Raw genomic sequence first — 17,110 nt, forward strand, 5'->3', positions numbered from 1 at the left:
TGGTATCTGGCACCAAGATGTGAGCAGCAGATCCTTTAAGTTCTGTAAGTTCCGAGGTGTGGATCAAACTTGTTTGTCCAGCACGTCCCATGGATACTCGAGCAGATTGAGATCTGGGGAATTTAGAGGTTGAGTCAAAACCTTGAACTCAAACCATTCCTGGATGTTTTTTGCAGTTTGTCAGGGAGCATTATTTTATCCTGCTGAAAGAAGCTACTGAGATTAGGGAATACCGTTGACATGAAGGGATGTACTTGGAAAGCAACAATGTTGAGGTCAAAGTAATATCTCCATGAATGCCAGGACCCAAGGTTTCCCAGCAGGACATTGGCCAGAACATCACACTCCACCATCTCCACCAACTTGCCTTCTACTCAGAGTGCATCCTGGTGCCATCTCTTCCCCAGGTAAGTGGCAAACAAGCATCCGACCATCCACATGATGGAAAAGAAAATGTGATTCATCAGATTTCGTTGCTCCATGGTCCAGTTCTGATGCTTATGTGTCCATTGTAGGTGGTTTCTTTAGTGGACAGGGGTCATCATGGGGATTCTGACCGGTCTACAGCTACACAGCTCCATATGTATCAACCTGATCAACCTGTGGTGTGTTTTGACACCTTTCTATCATAGCCATTATTAACCTTTTCAGCAATTTGTGCTTCAGTAGCTCTTCTGTGGGACTCACCATGTGCATCAGCGAGCCTTGGGCGCCCATGACCCTGTTGCCAGTTCACTGATTGTCCTTCACTGGACCACTTTTGGTAGGTACTAACCACTGCATAGCAGGAACACCCCACAAGACCTGCTGTTCTGGAGATGCTCAGACCCAGTCATCTAGCCATCACACTTTGGCCCTTGTCAAAATTGCTCAGATCCTTATGCTTGCCCATTTTTCCTCCTTTCAACACATCAACTTCAAGAACTGACTGTACACTTGCTGCCTAATATATATTTAGACACTAAAAGGCCTAAAAGCCAAACTCCTGATGAGTATAAATTGTGTTAGTAAGAGGCGGTCAGAGTCACTCTGTCACCCATTATTCATGTCATCCCAGGAAGCTGTATTTGTTATGCTATAGTCACTCACTGCTGTGTGCCTCCGTCAGAGGTTTATCACAGTGTGTTATAAAGCTTTGCTGTCTGTCATCCTGGCTGGGGGAGAAGTCGAACTCCACATCCACATCGTTCCCCAGCAGGCAACGTATCAAAGTAAGGGATTGCCAGCCAAGGTGAAGTACGGTGGGGACTTCGTGTGCTCTGGCGCCGCCATGGTAGCCGTGAAGGCTTGGCTGGAACCCCAAAACAATGCGGCCAATGGAGCTCTGGCACCCCGCTCCACAAGGGAACCAGCATCAGTGGTGCAGCTCCTCACCGGTCCAATCATCTCACCCTATGGCCTGCCATCGGATGACTGCTGTGGAGTCAAGTGGTGAGGGTGGGAATTGCGCAAGCTCGCCACCACCATTATCAACAAATCTTCGCGCAGGCTTTCTCAGAAGAAGAAGAAGAAGAAGAAGAAAATAAGCTGTCATCCGGATATGTCATTCATGCACAATGTAAAGTTTGTGTGCTCTTTACTGAGTGTGTTTTGTTTGTGTTTGGTGCATTGGTTGAACTGTGGTTTAGCATGAGACTGAGTGCAAGGGCTAATGGTGCATGCTTGGCAAACTTGTCAAGGTTTCGTTGGTCCTTGGTTGAGCGGAGCGAGCTGTGTAACATTCAGACCATAGACTGTAAACATTACTCTGCAAAATTGTGTATTTGTTTACAACTTTGTTACATTAATTATTAACTCATCCGGCCAGCAGACAGGCGATGAGTTTATGCCATCATGTGTTGTCTGTCGTCCATCCAGCGTCGTTCACATTTCACGAAAATTACTTCTTCTTTCTCAAGTCTTCACTGATTTTCATTCTTTTTGGCAGGAAGGTAGGTCTGCCTGGGAGCATATAGCTTCTACCCAAATTTACATAATTGCAGTTAATCATGAAGATATGGAGTAATTAATCAATCAATCCCAAACAAGCAGTTTCCACACAAATCACTTCTTCTCCCTCAATTCTTCACCCATTTTGATTCTTTCTGGCATGAAAGTAGGGGTACCTAGGGTGCAGATAACTTCTACCCAGATTTGCTTATTTACAATTACTAATGAAGTTATGGACTAATTAAGCCTTAATGAGCAGTTCAACAAAAAGATCAATTCCTTGCCATTTTGGATTCTTTCTGGCAAATAGGTAGGTATTCCTAGGATGGATATTGCTTCTATATATAGCTTGTATATAGTGTACAGTTAGGTCCATAAATATTTGGACAGAGACAACATTTTTCTAATTTTGGTTCTGTACATTACCACAATGAATTGTGAACAAAATTCAGATGCAGTTGAAGTTCAGACTTTCAGCTTTAATTCAGTGGGTTGAACAAAATGATTGCATAAAAATGTGAGGAACTAAAGCATTTTTTTAAACACAATCCCTTCATTTCAGGGGCTCAAAAGTAATTGGACAAATTAAATAACTGTAAATAAAATGTTCATTTCTAATACTTGGTTGAAAACCCTTTGTTGGCAATGACTGCCTGAAGTCTTGAACTCATGGACATCACCAGACGCTGTGTTTCCTCCTTTTTAATGCTCTGCCAGGCCTTTACTGCAGTGGTTTTCAGTTGCTGTTTGTTTGTGGGTGTAAAGGTTCCCCCAGCTGGAACGGCTTCTCGAGACCAATGCCCTCGTGCCACCTGCAGAATTCTGGGGCGAAAAAACACCACGAAAAAAACAGACCAGAAAACCAGAGATTGGCCGTTTATTCACAGCTTTTTCACCAAAGATGAAATATTCTTTCTGTCTGAAGTTTAGTCTTTAACAAGTGAAATGCATGCTCAATTGGGTTGAGATCAGGTGACTGACTTGGCCATTCAAGAATATTCCACTTCTTTGCTTTAATAAACTCCTGGGTTGCTTTGGCTTTATGTTTTGGGTCATTGTCCGTCTGTATTATGAAACGTCGACCAATCAGTTTGGCTGGATTTGAGCACACAGTATGTCTCTGAATACCTCAGAATTCATCCGGCTGCTTCTGTCCTGTGTCACATCATCAATAAACACTAGTGACCCAGTGCCACTGGCAGCCATGCATGCCCAAGCCATCACACTGCCTCCGCCGTGTTTTACAGATGATGTACTATGCTTTGGATCATGAGCTGTACCACGCCTTCGCCATACTTTTTTCTTTCCATCATTCTGATAGAGGTTGATCTTGGGTTCATGTGTCCAAAGAATGTTCTTCCAGAACTGTGCTGGCTTTTTTAGATGTTTTTTAGCAAAGTCCAATCTAGCCTTTTTATTCTTGAGGCTTATGAGTGGCTTGCACCGTGCAGTGAACCCTCTGTATTTAATTCCATGCAGTCTTCTCTTGATGGTAGATTTGGATATTGATACGCCTACCTCCTGGAGAATGTTGTTCACTTGGTTGGCTGTTGTGAAGGGGTTTCTCTTCACCATGGAAATTATTCTGCGATCAACCACCACTGTTGTCTTCTGTGAGTGTCCAGGTCTTTTTGCATTGATGAGTTCACCAGTGCTTGCTTTCTTTCTTTCTTTCTTTCTTTCTTTCTTTCTTTCTTTCTTTCTTTCTTTCTTTCTTTCTTTCTTTCTTTCTTTCTCAGGATGTACCAAACTGTAGATTTTGCCACTCCTAATATTGTAGCAATTTCTCGGATGGGTTTTTTCTGTTTTCGCAGCTTAAGGATGGCTTGTTTCACCTGCATGGAGAGCTCCATTGACTGCATGTTTTCTTCACAGCAAAATCTTCCAAATGCAATCACCACACCTCAAATCAACTCCAGGCCTTTTATCTGCTTAATTGAGAATGACATAACGAAGGAATTGCCCACACCTGCCCATGAAATAGCCTTTGAGTCAATTGTCCAATTACTTTTGGTCCCTTTAAAAACAGGGTGGCACATGTTAAGGAGCTGAAACTCCTAAACCCTTCATCCAATTTTAATGTGGATACCCTCAAATGAAAGCTGAAAGTCTGGACTTTATGTCCATGTCCATTATATAACTATAACTTGAATATGTTTCAGTAAACAGGTAGAAAAACAAAATTTGTGTCAGTGTCCAAATATATATGGACCTAACTGTATATAGCTTGCAACATTTATTGCGCAAGGAAGGTGGCCCACTTTAGATCGTTCCTTCTGGACTAGACGGGGCCGGAGTGAGCTACACCGTCACTGATGGTCTCGTTTTTGCTTTGTTTTCTTTAGTTTTCATGGCATACGGTGTTTGATGTCCAGTGTTCGATGCTATACTTGTGTTCAGGAGGAATAAAACGCATCTGCACCCGTCAGAGACTCTCTGCTGTTGTTGTTAATGCCAAGGGCAGCTACAATGTTAGTAAATAATCCCACATTATTTTTTAAAAAGCAAATTAAAAATTAGCGCTGGATAAAAACCCATTATGTAAATAAAGATACAAATTTTGTTGTCTGGTGGTCAAGTGTTTATGTGATACGTTGCCTTGCACTTATGATCGGGTTCCCTGTGGTGGTACACAGACGTCATTCATATAATTGCAAAAGCCAGGATGTGGGCCAGTGTGTCAGGGTTTATGCACGTGGACTCGCCGTTTCTCCAGAGGGTGTCCCTGAAGGCTTTCAGGGCTCACTTAGAGGAATGTAGCTCTCAACAGCTCGAATAATCAGATGCATATGAAATAGGAAACAGCACAACTGCTCAGAGCTGCAGTGGATTTCTGAGAGAGAGAGAGAGAGAGAGAGAGAGAGCTGTGACTGCAGTGGCTCTCAAAAGGAGCATTCCAGCTGACATGAATCATCCGTTGCTGTCTCCACCGAGCCCACGCACCGCTTAGAACTAGTGGTAAAAATAGTCATTTAAAAGAGCCTTTAAAAATATCATGTAGGAGAGAGAGAGAAAGAGAGAGAGAGAGAAGTAGGGAAGAGGAAGCATTGCGCTTTAGCCCACACATCCTCCAGCAGACCTGATATTAGACCCAAATATCATTCACTGCAACCACATATTCTCTCTCTCTCTCTCTCTCTCTCTGAGTCCTGGTCTAGTCATTTTAGATCTCAGTCCTAGTCATATTTCTCTCTCTCATACAATATCTCTTTCTCCCTCCATGCTGATGTCTCTCTCTCTCTCTCTCTCTCTCTCTCTCTCTCTCTCTCTCTCTCTCTCTCACACACACACACACACACACACACACACACACACACACACACACACACACACACATCTCATCTCTCTGTCTCTCTCCTCTCCTGTCATTCTATCTCTCTTTCTCTCTCTCAGTGTCTATCTCTTTCTCCCCCCCCCCCTCTCTCTCTCTCTCTCTCTCTCTCTCTCTCATCTCTCTAACTGTCTCTCTCCCCTCCTGTTGTTATCACTCTTTCTCTGTGTGTCTCTCTCTCTCTCAGTGTCTATCTCTTCTCTTTCCCTGTCATTCTCTCTCTCTCTCTCTCTCTCTCTCTCTCTCTCTCTCTCTCTCTCTCTGAATCCTGGTCTAGTCATCTCAGGTCTCAGTCCTAGTCATATTTCTGTCTGTCTCATAGAATATCTCTTTCTCCTTCCCTGCTGATGTCTCTCTCTCTCTCTCTCTCTCTCTCTCTCTCTCTCTCTCTCTCTCTCCCTATTTCTTTCTTTCAGTCTCTCTCTCTCATCTCCTGTTGTTATCTATCTCTCTTTCTCTGTGTCTCTCTCAGTGTCTATCTCTTTCTCCTCTCTCCCTGTCATTTTCTGTCTCCCTCCCTCTATGTCTCTCTCTCTTTCCCTATCTCCCCCCCCCCAGACAGGAAGTCAGTTCAGAGCGTCTCAGATCACAGCCCTGTCTCCTGAATGGCAGCTCTCCAGGAAACGATTACAGCCTCCCATGACAGGACAGGAAGAGAGAGAGAGAGAGAGAATGAATCCATGTCATTTGACACAGCGACAGCGGGGCATCACTAATCTCTGCACCAGAAGGGGTTTGCAAGTACCTCAAAACAACAACAACAACTCTAAAATCTCTAAAAATGTTGTTGTGGATCATCATGAGCACATAAACTCCATATCCACATCCTCTCGCTCTTCATCCCTTTCTCTCTCGTTCAGCCAGAAAGTACATTCAGAGGTTTTATCACCCGCCTGTCCATCTCCTCTCAGCGCGACAGCCGGTTGACTCATCCTGCCGTGCCTCACTTTGCAGCGCCGTTGCTAAGCCAACCTACTGAGATAAATAAATATTTCCAAAAAAAAAAAAATGAAAGAGAGAGAAGAGACAAGTGAGCAGGGGAGAAAATGAATGAAATACAGGGAGGAATAGCGAGAAGAGAAGGGCGAGTGTGTGTGTGTGTGAGAATGACAGGCGGATGGATGAATGCAGCAGGAACGTTGTGTGTGAATGGAGAAAGCAGTGACGTTCCTCAGGTTCATCCAAGAGCTTCGTTTATTATGTCATTGAAGTGGCTTCAAATGCTGTTCTATACACTATACTACACTATATATAACAAATTAAACACTCTGTTAAAGGAAAATAATCAACGACAGGGTAGTAACAGTGACTCTACTTCATCACACCACCCTGTCGTTGATTATTTTCCTGTAACAGCATGACTTTATGGCATGTTTTATTCCATGTTTACCTCCGACAGGTTTGTTGGAGGAGGTTATGTTTTCACGTCTGTTTGTTTGTCTTTTTGCAACATAACTCAAAAAGTAGTGAAGAGATTTGGATGAAATTTGGTGGAAAGGTGGACCATGGGCCAAGAAACAGTTGTTTAGATTTTGATGCAAATCTGGATATGTATGCGGATCCAGGATCCAGATATATATGCGCATCCAGGATTTTTTCTTTCTTTTTTTTTTAACTATTCTTAACATAACTCAAAAATTAGTGAGCAGATTTGGATGAAATTAGGAGGAAAGATGGACCATGAGGCAAGGAACATTTTTTTTTTTAGATTTTGATGCAAATCCAGTTCCGTATGCAGATCCTAGATCTAGATACCGGTATGTATTCGCATCCAGGATTTTTTTTTTTTACTCTTCTTTATGTAACTCAAAAAATAGGGAATAAATTTGGATGAAACTTGGAGGAAAGGTGGACCATGGGCCAAGGAAAAATTATTTAGGTTTTGATGCAAATCCAGACATGTTTGCGGATCCAGGATCCAGATATGTTTTTAGATCCAGGATTTTTTTTTTTTACTGTTCCCAATGTAACTCAAAACATAGTGAACGGATTTGGATGAAATTTGGAGGAAAGGTGGAACATGGGCCAAGGAAAATTATTTAGATTTTGATGCGAATCCGGATATGTTTGCAGATCCATGATCCAGATATGTATGTGGATCCAGGATTTTTTTGACTGTTCCCAGCGTAACTCAAAATGTAGTGAAAGGATTTGGATAAAATTTGGTGGAAAGCTGGACTATGGGCCAAAGAAAATTTTTTAGATCTTGATACAAATACGGATATGTATGCGGATTCAGGATCCAGATATATATTTAGATCCAGGATTTTTTTTTTTTGTCTGTTCTGAACGTAACTCAAAAACTAGTGAATGGATTTGGATGAAATTTGGAGGAAAGGTGGACCATGTGCCAAGGAAAATTATTTAGATTTTGGTGCGAATCCAGATATGTTTGTGGATCCAGGATTCAGATATGTATGTAGATCCAGGCTCCAGATATGTATGTGGATCCAGGATTTTTTTTTTTTTACTTTTCCTGCGACCCTGTAGAACAGGATAAAGTGGCTAGAGATAATGAGATGAGAAATGAGAGACATAGTGAATGGATTTGGATGAAATTTGGTGGAAAGCTGGACTATGGGCCAAGGAACAATTATTTAGATTTTGATGCAAATCTGGATATGTATGCGGATCCAGGATCTTTTTATTTTTTATTTTTTATTTTTATTGTTCCCAACGTTACTCAAAAACTAGTGAACAGATTTGAATAAAATTTGGTGGACAGTTTTAGTATTATCCTCTTTTCAAGTGATTTGATTTGATGTTGATAATCTGTGCCTTGGTGGAGGTATGCACTCTAATTTACCGAGTGCCCTTCTAGTTATTGTATTATAATGCTGTGTTTAATTTAATGTAATTTAATTTGTTTTTGAGGAACAAATGATTTGAAATCACATTAATGAAGAATGAAGATATCTTTAAAATAATTTATTCAAATAACGGTTGTGTGTGTATGCTGCTGAACATTAATTAATGCATGAATAATTAATTAATTAACTCATGAATATTACACACTCCATAATTATGGTTTCTCCTCTCATACACTACGGTTCAAAAGTTTGGGGTCACCCAGACAATTTTGTGTTTTCCATGAAAAGTCACACTTTTATTTCCCACCATAAGTTGTAAAATGAATAGAAAATATAGTCAAGACATTTTTCTGGCCATTTTGAGCATTTAATCGACCCCACAAATGTGATGCTCCAGAAACTCAATCTGCTCAAAGGAAGGTCAGTTTTATAGCTTCTCTAAAGAGCTAAACTGTTTTCAGCTGTGCTAACATGATTGTACAAGGGTTTTCTAATCATCCATTAGCCTTCTGAGGCAATGAGCAAACACATTGTACCATTAGAACACTGGAGTGAGAGTTGCTGGAAATGGGCCTCTATACACCTATGGAGATATTGCACCAAAAACCAGACATTTGCAGCTAGAATAGTCATTTACCACATTAGCAATGTATAGAGTGTATTTCTGATCAGTTTAAAGTGATCTTCATTGAAAAGAACAGTGCTTTTCTTTCAAAAATAAGGACATTTCAAAGTGACCCCAAACTTTTGAACGGTAGTGTACAAATAAGTATGGAACCGCACCATAGTTCACAGTGTTACACAGATAAAGTAGCTCAATGTTCTCTTGGGAACGTAGGTATTTGCCTGACGTGGGTAAGGCGAGTGCATAACGACCTTATCGACCACGAAATTCAAACAACTGCAATATCAGAGGATTACATTTCACTCGCTGGAACAGGACAAATGTTGCAACATGCATTTACTGTATGAGCGAAATCTCACAACCTCTCAGGCCTGAAGTGACTCACACGGGCCCGCTGTCATAGAGACGTGCTCATAAACAAAACCAAAACATACACACACAGGAAGTGTATTAGCTCTGAGAACCAGCAGTTCTTTTTTTTTTTCTCTCTCTTTTAGGACCCTGGTCATTGTGAAACCCAACACTGTTCAAACCTCCTCCTCCCTTCGACATGCCACAGGACTGAAGCCAGCGGTCCGTCTTTAGTTCAGCACACACACACACACACACATGCACGCACGCACGCACGCACGCACACACACACACACACACACACACACACAGAGTCACGCCACCACTATCACCACCATCTTAGCATGCCTTTATGTTATCTACCAACATAACAACTCTACTTCCTGAAGTTTCTCTCTCTCTCTCTCTCTCTCTCTCTCTCACACTCACTCACTCACACACACACACACACACACACACACACACACACACACACACACACACACACACAAACACACACACACACACACTTTCCATCCTTGTGAAGACCTCACACTGGCATAATCATTACAGTAGCTAATTAATAATTAATACTGCACTTAATCCTAACCACAGTAACAATGAAATCAGAAATCTGTAGCCTCATTAATTAATTGATTGATTGATTGATTGATTGATTGATTGATTGATTGATTGATTCAAATAAAACACTATTGTGAGTCCACTGGACACAGTCTAATCATTGGTCATCATTTATCGCACTAGATACAAACTAATTTATTCATAAACCATTCTCAGGAGCATTTACACAAGAAATGTGTTGTTCGTGCAAATCCAGTTTGTTCAGAAAAACCTTCGTATCCTACGTCTCGCTACGAGTTTGTGTAAATTTACGACGCATAATTTAGCGATGGCATTAGTGTAGCACCATGTGACACTGTGTCCAGAACCATATACTTATTGAACATGAACAGTAAACAGTTTTCCGATTACAGTACATGTTTGAAATTTCAAAACCTCTCGCGTCACCGTTAAACCTACGAGGGAACTTAAAAAAGTTCTCGGCCTCCCACACCAAAAAACATCACAGGACAAGGATTGTTCCTGTCTTATTTTTCAACATAGTCTCCTTTCATTTCAATGCATTTGGTCCACCGATGTTGAAGCTTTGCTATCCTTAAACATAATGAAGGCTGCTGGGTTTTGGTGCAAAATGAAGACGTGAGTGTGACAGTCAAAGTGTCCAGAAGAACTGGTTCTGCAAGATGCTCAGTAAAACCTACAGCTCATTTCCTTATAAAACTGCACTCACTGGACCTCAGACTACTATTTTTTTTTTTAAAGCAAAGGGTCATCTCACACCAAATACAGACTTTGTGTCATTTATTATGGCTTACTGATTACTGTTTATAGAGCGGCGGCTACAGTTATCAAAAGTCCATAATTAATTATCAACACCTTTTCAGACTTACCAATAAAAAACTATGTTACAAAGGTGAGTTTCAGTTCCAACAGTTGTTATTATTGGTTAATTAATCAACCAGAAGTCCGCCACAGCTCACCCTTTGATCTTATCATCTGATGACACAGCTCGTTACCTGAGATGGAAATTTTTTTAGCACGATCAGCAATCTGAGGAAAACCCGGACGTTATCATCGCAGGTAAGCATGGTGGAAAGATCATGGACATGTTTTTACTGATCAAATTCACCGATATTTCATGATCTCCTCGTCGAAACCAACTTTGTTTCTGACTCTTTCGTTTGACAGCCGCCATTTTGTATCTAAGCACGCGTTTGAGAAGTCACGTGAGGTGTCGATAATAGTGATCACTTTCACCGGTGTCCACCATTATCGACACCCTGTGGGATTAAGGGACATTTACACTGCAAAACCCGATAAGGTCACTGAGCTCAAAAATTTTATTGAAACCGATTACGTAAACATTTTTGAGGTAAGTAACTTAAATTTTTTAAGGTAAGATTTCTTAAAAATTACAATTAAGTGTAACTATAGTGTAATTTTTAAGAAATCTTACCTTCAAAAATTTAAGTTACTTACCTCAAATATTTTTACGTAAGCGGTTTCAATAAAATTTTTGAGCTCAGTGACCTTATCGGGTTTTACAGTGTACAACTGTTATGGATCGATCTTTGTGTAACATTGTTGAAGTAGATGAAGTACTTTAAAAAAAGTGCTGTGATTTATAATATTTTTTTTCTGATTCATAACAGAATGGAATGTTTATAGAGTATTTGGAATCCTATTGCAATAAATAGAATTAGACCAGAATTAAATAACTCACATATAAAAAATTACAAGCTTGAAATATTCAGATTTTTCTATTCCATTCAGAAAATATTTTTTTTGCAGTTTGTTGTAAATATCGACCTCATATGACAATATCAGTAGACATTTTATATTTTGGTTTGAGGAATGATATGCGACCTTTGACCTGGATGTTCATGTGGTTACAATGCCAGTTGCCTGTTGACATTTATTGGTAAACGACAAAACTAGAAATTAATACAAACAACAATGAATGATTAACAAAATGTGATCTACGAAAATATTTAGAAAGAGAGTAGAAAGTGCAACAAAAAGATTTTCTGACGCAGGTTAAACGTTATCAGTTCATTTGTTTACAAACATTAGAATTACTTCCTCATTTACATAAACACCAACATCCATATATTTATATAAAAGATATTTTATACTAAATATAAGTCTGTGTAAAACAAATTTTAAATAGGAACTATGTTTTGTTAACTTAATACCACATACTGATTATTTATTTATTTATTTATTATTTTTTTAAAAAAATCATCTGGATGTCGGCGGCACGGTGGTGTAGTGGTTAGCTCTGTCGCCTCACAGCAAGAAGGTTCCGGGTTCGAGCCCCGTGGCCGGCGAGGGCCTTTCTGTGTGGAGTTTGCATGTTCTCCCCGTGTCCGCATGGGTTTCCTCCGGGTGCTCCGGTTTCCCCCACAGTCCAAAGACATGCAGGTTAGGTTAACTGGTGACTCTAAATTGAGCGTAGGTGTGAATGTGAGTGTGAATGGTTGTCTGTGTCTATGTGTCAGCCCTGTGATGACCTGGCGACTTGTCCAGGGTGTACCCCGCCTTTCACCCATAGTCAGCTGGGATAGGCTCCAGCTCACCTGCGACCCTGTAGAAGGATAAAGCGGCTAGAGATAATGAGATGAGATCTGGATGTCGATAATTGTGGAACAGTGTTGATAACTGTGGACAAAGATGTCGATAATTGTGGAATGGTGTTGATAACTGTAGACAAAGATGTCAATAACTGTGGACAAAGGTGTTGATAATTGTGGAACGGTGTTGATAACTGTAGACAAAGATGTTGATAATTGTGGAACGGTGTCGATAACTGTGGACAAAGATGTCGATAATTGTGGAATGGTGTCGATAATTGTGGAATGGTGTCAATAACTGTGGACAAAGATGTTGATAATTGTGGAACGGTGTCGATAACTGTGGACAAAGGTGTCGATAATTGTGGAACGGCTTCGATAACTGTGGACAAAGGCATCCCATTTTTTTCCAATGGAAGTTTGAGTAATTATTCATGCACAATTTACGTATTGAAAGTCTTTTCTGCTTTTACAACGGCCAAAAGATCGTTATGGTGTTGATAACTGCAGTCGACGCACTAGTATTTTTTTTAATGTTGAAACGTTTCATTTCATTATTTTTAAGCCATTTTTGTTCCACAGCATTTCTTGACACATGCCTAAGACTTTTGCACAGTACTATACATCACTCATGGTTCCTCTTGTGCTGGGAGAGAACGTACCCTGAAGTAGGAGCTAAAAAATTCCCTTAAAATGGCGTTTGAAGAATGACAATTGTTCTCAGTTCTTGTAGTGAGGACACACAAAACAGCAGAAACTTCCTCCAACAGTTCAAAGAATGATCAAAAAGTACCTATTTTATTATGGTGATGTACCCCGTGTGTTCACCAGTTGTGTCGTGATTGACATGAACGTGCTTGGTAAGTCACAGCTGATTGGTGTTTATTAACGTGAGAACGTGAGAAGAAGATCTGCAAAAGGTTTGTAAACAGTCTGGAATTTTTTGTGATTGATAAACGAGGCCCATTTTTCCTTTTTGGTCCTCACTAAGGACTATACACATGTATACACACACACACACACACACACACACACACACACACACACACACACACAGGCAATGTGGTACGTCCCTCAGTGAACTGGTCAGCACCTGAGCAGGTGAGATATTCCTCGTCTCTTGGTGAAGTGGTGTAAAATTGCACTGACCCGACACTCAACCCAGGTCACATTTCACAGAGTGGCTGGGGGACGTTTCACTCTCCCGAACATAACACCGTCATTTTGGGTCATGAGTACATTTAAAAGAAAAAAAAAATTGACAGAGACAGGAAGGGGTCTGGGGTTAACTGCATATACAGTTGAGCAACCTGTAGGTCAGTGATAGTGTTTATTATTATTATTATTATTATTATTATTATTATTATTATTATTAAGTCTTTCTGGATCAAGGGTGCAATCGAAATCTTTGCAGTGTCCATACACCCTGAAAGAGTGTTTACTCGAAGAGTTCAAAAGCTTCTTTCCTGTTCAGAAAAATAATCTCCATATCCTGAAGGTGTTGAGGTGTGTGTCGTGTGGTACAGTGCCGGAGTTAATCTGTACATGGAACTGCATTTCTCTAGGATGATTAATGATGAAGGGTTTACGGTTATTTACCACAAAAGTCTTTTAGCACAAATCTAAAGCCTTTTAGGACAAGTTCTAAAGTCTCTTAGTGCAACTTTAAGTTCTTTAGCACAAGATCCAAGAACACTTCATCTTTATTATGAATACTTACTGATCATGTTTAAAGATGTTTGATGGATTTTTTTATGAAAGTTGCCGAGATTCCGATCCAAAATGAGCGATTGTATTTCCCCACTCCACCATCTTGAAACCGGCATGTTTGATGGAGCCCGTATGTTAGTCACCAATCCTCCCTTCAAATTATTTAAAGGAGAACTGAAGGCAAATTTTTTTATTGTCAAAATTCTATTTGTCTCATTTTAATAAATATCGGAATGCATGTTTGATCGCTATTCTGTCGCTGCTATATGCTCTGTAATATATCAGCCCATATGTCAAAGCAATGGCCGTAAACGAGATTCATTGAGACCTGTGCGAGACATCGTAGGACGGAAGTAAAACGTACAGCGGAAATCAAAGCAACCAACATCTGCCAACGTTGTCAAAAGACGCGCGCGCCCTTTTTCGAATGCTGATGCAATCAAGCCGGAAGTTTTGTCACTGACACCTGGCTGACACTTCACATTTCGAAGTCTCGGACAAGTTTCATGAAGATCGCGTGGATAAGTGACGCCCGCTGTGGACCAAACAAACTAAATTTAACATGGCTAAAAACCGAATAGGCCGATAAGTATAATATTTAATTGCGATTAGTTACCAATACGAGTCACAATATAAGGTTACTAAAACCGAAAATGTAATCAAATAACATGTTAATTAAGAAATAAAGCAAGTTTAAAAATGACTTCAGTTCTCCTTTAACACAACACGTACCCTGACACAGTACACTGCTACAGCCACCTTCCAGGTGTCAAGTGCTTGAGAGAGGCAGCTGTATGTGCAGAAGTGTTTTTTATGATACAGTGCAATATATACATAAAGTGTAGAAAACACACACAAAGCAAACAGTCCAAATCAGCAGGCAGGGTCATAAATGGGAAAACAGGCAAAGGGTTGGTTGAGGCGCAAACAGGATGTCGGAGGCAAGATGAAAATGAGAACTAGAGCCAGGAACAAGAGTCAAGAAACCAGGAAAACTACAAACATGGGAAACAAGGCTCGGTAATGTGCACTGAACGTGGCGTAATACTTCACGTCGCCTTAGCGTCAGCACTGTCCTTAAATAGCCCAACACTTAGTTCATTAATTGAGAACAGGTGTGGCTTGTTCATGGCGCACGTGCTGGAGCTCACTCGGCGCGTGCGCAGCCTGAGGCACGCCTTTTGGTGCACGCGCCACAGCGCGCAGGACTGACAGAACCCCCTCCCAAAGAGCTCCCTCTGGGAGCGAAAATCCATCATACGGGGCCCTGGTGGGGATTCAGGCTCAGGCTCTGGACACAACTTGGGTTCTTGGTTAGGAGTAGGCTTGATTGCGAGACTTGACATGGACTCTGGACTGGACTCGGGCTCTGAAGATGACTCTAGACTGGATTTGGGCTCAAGCTCTGGAGATGGTTCTAGACTGGGCTCAAGCTCTGGAGACAGCTCGGGCTCTGGAGACGGCTTTGGACTGGACTCGAGCTCTGGCTCGGGCTCTGGAGATGGCATGGACTCTGGCTTAAGCACTGGAGATGACGCTGGACTGGGCTCAGGCTCTATAGAGGGCTCTAGACTGGGCTCAGGCTCTGTAGAGGACTCTAGACTGAGCTTGGGTACAGACTCGAGCTCTGTAGACGGCTCTGTCTTAGGACTAGGCTCAGACTGTGGACTAGGCTCAGACTGTGGACTTGGCTCAGACTGTGGACTTCGCTCTCTTTTGAATTCTGATGCTGGCTCTGGCACTGGCTCTGGAGTAGACTCGGATGCTGGCTCTGGCACTGGCTCTGGAGTAGACTTGGACGCTGGCTCTAGCACTGACTCTGGAGTAGACTCGGACGCTGGCTCTGGCATTGGCTCTGGAGTAGACTCGGACGCTGGATCTGGCACTGGCTCTGGCGTAGACACAGACGCTGGCTCTGGCACTGGGTCCGGTGTAGACGTCGACACTGGCTCCGGCATAGACGCGGACGCTGGCTCTGGCACTGGTTCTGGAGTAGACTCTGATGCTGGCTCTGACACTGGCTCCAGCACTGGCTCTGGAGTTGACTCGGGAATAGGCTCTGGAGTAGACGTAGGCTCTGGCTCGGGAGCAGGCGCTGGCACTGCCTCTGGCTCTGCCTCTGGCTCGAGAGCAGGCACTGGCACTGACTCTGGCTCCACCTCTGGCTTGGGAGCAGGCGCTGGCACTGACTCTGGCTCCGCCTCTGGCTCGGGAGCAGGCGCTGGCACTGACTCTGGCTCCACCTCTGGCTCGGGAGCAGGCGCTGGCACTGACTCTGGCTCCACCTCTGTCTTGGGAGCAGGCTCCGGTGCTGACTCTGGGTCGGCCTCTGGCATGATTGCCCCTCCCCAAAAATTTTCATGGGGTTCCTCCCTTGCTAAGGATTTGAAAATAAACTTTAGCATGGCAAAGAAAGTCTGAGAGTTATGAAGGCACGGGTGTTCAACCCGAATCAGATAGTCCACCCATCTGCGTGCTTGTCCAGCAATGAATGCCAGTACAAAGCTTACCCAGATGGGTTCGGGTGGCTTGGGCTCTTGGAGGTTCTCGTAGAAGAGATCACACTGCAGCTTGAATCCCATAGGGTGATATATTCCGTAGTAGACTGCCGGGGGACTCCAGTCAGTCTTCAGACGAAAATATGAGGTGAATGGCAGGGGCAAGAAAACCCGGAAGCAGCGTGGGATTGTGTATTGAAACACTTCTGCTACATCCATTTTGGGTGAAGTATTCTGTCAAGTGCTTGAGAGAGGCAGATGTATGTGCAGAAGTGTTTATTATGATACATTGTGACATATACATAAAGTGTAGAAAACACACACAAAGCAAACAGTCCAAATCAGCAGGCATGGTCATAAATGGGAAAACAGGCAAAGGGTCGGTTGAGGCGCAAACAGGATGTCGGAGGCAAGATGAGAATGAGAACTAGAACCAGGAACAGGGGTCAAGAAACCAGGAAAACTACAAACACGGGAAACAAGGCTCGGTAATGTGCACTGAACGTGGCGTAATACTTCACGTCGCCTTAGCGTCAGCATCGTCCTTAAATAGCCCAACACTTAGTTCAGTAATTGAGAACAGGCGTGCTGGAGTTCACTCGGCGCACGCACATCCTGAGGCGCACCTTTTGGTGCACGCGCCACAGCGCGCAGGACTGACACCAGGTTTGTTTTGTCTTTTTTAAAGTGCTAAGCTTAAATTATGTCATATTTATTATTTA

Source organism: Neoarius graeffei, chromosome 8 (genome assembly GCF_027579695.1).
Source record: "Neoarius graeffei isolate fNeoGra1 chromosome 8, fNeoGra1.pri, whole genome shotgun sequence".
NCBI classification, from domain to species: domain Eukaryota; kingdom Metazoa; phylum Chordata; class Actinopteri; order Siluriformes; family Ariidae; genus Neoarius; species Neoarius graeffei.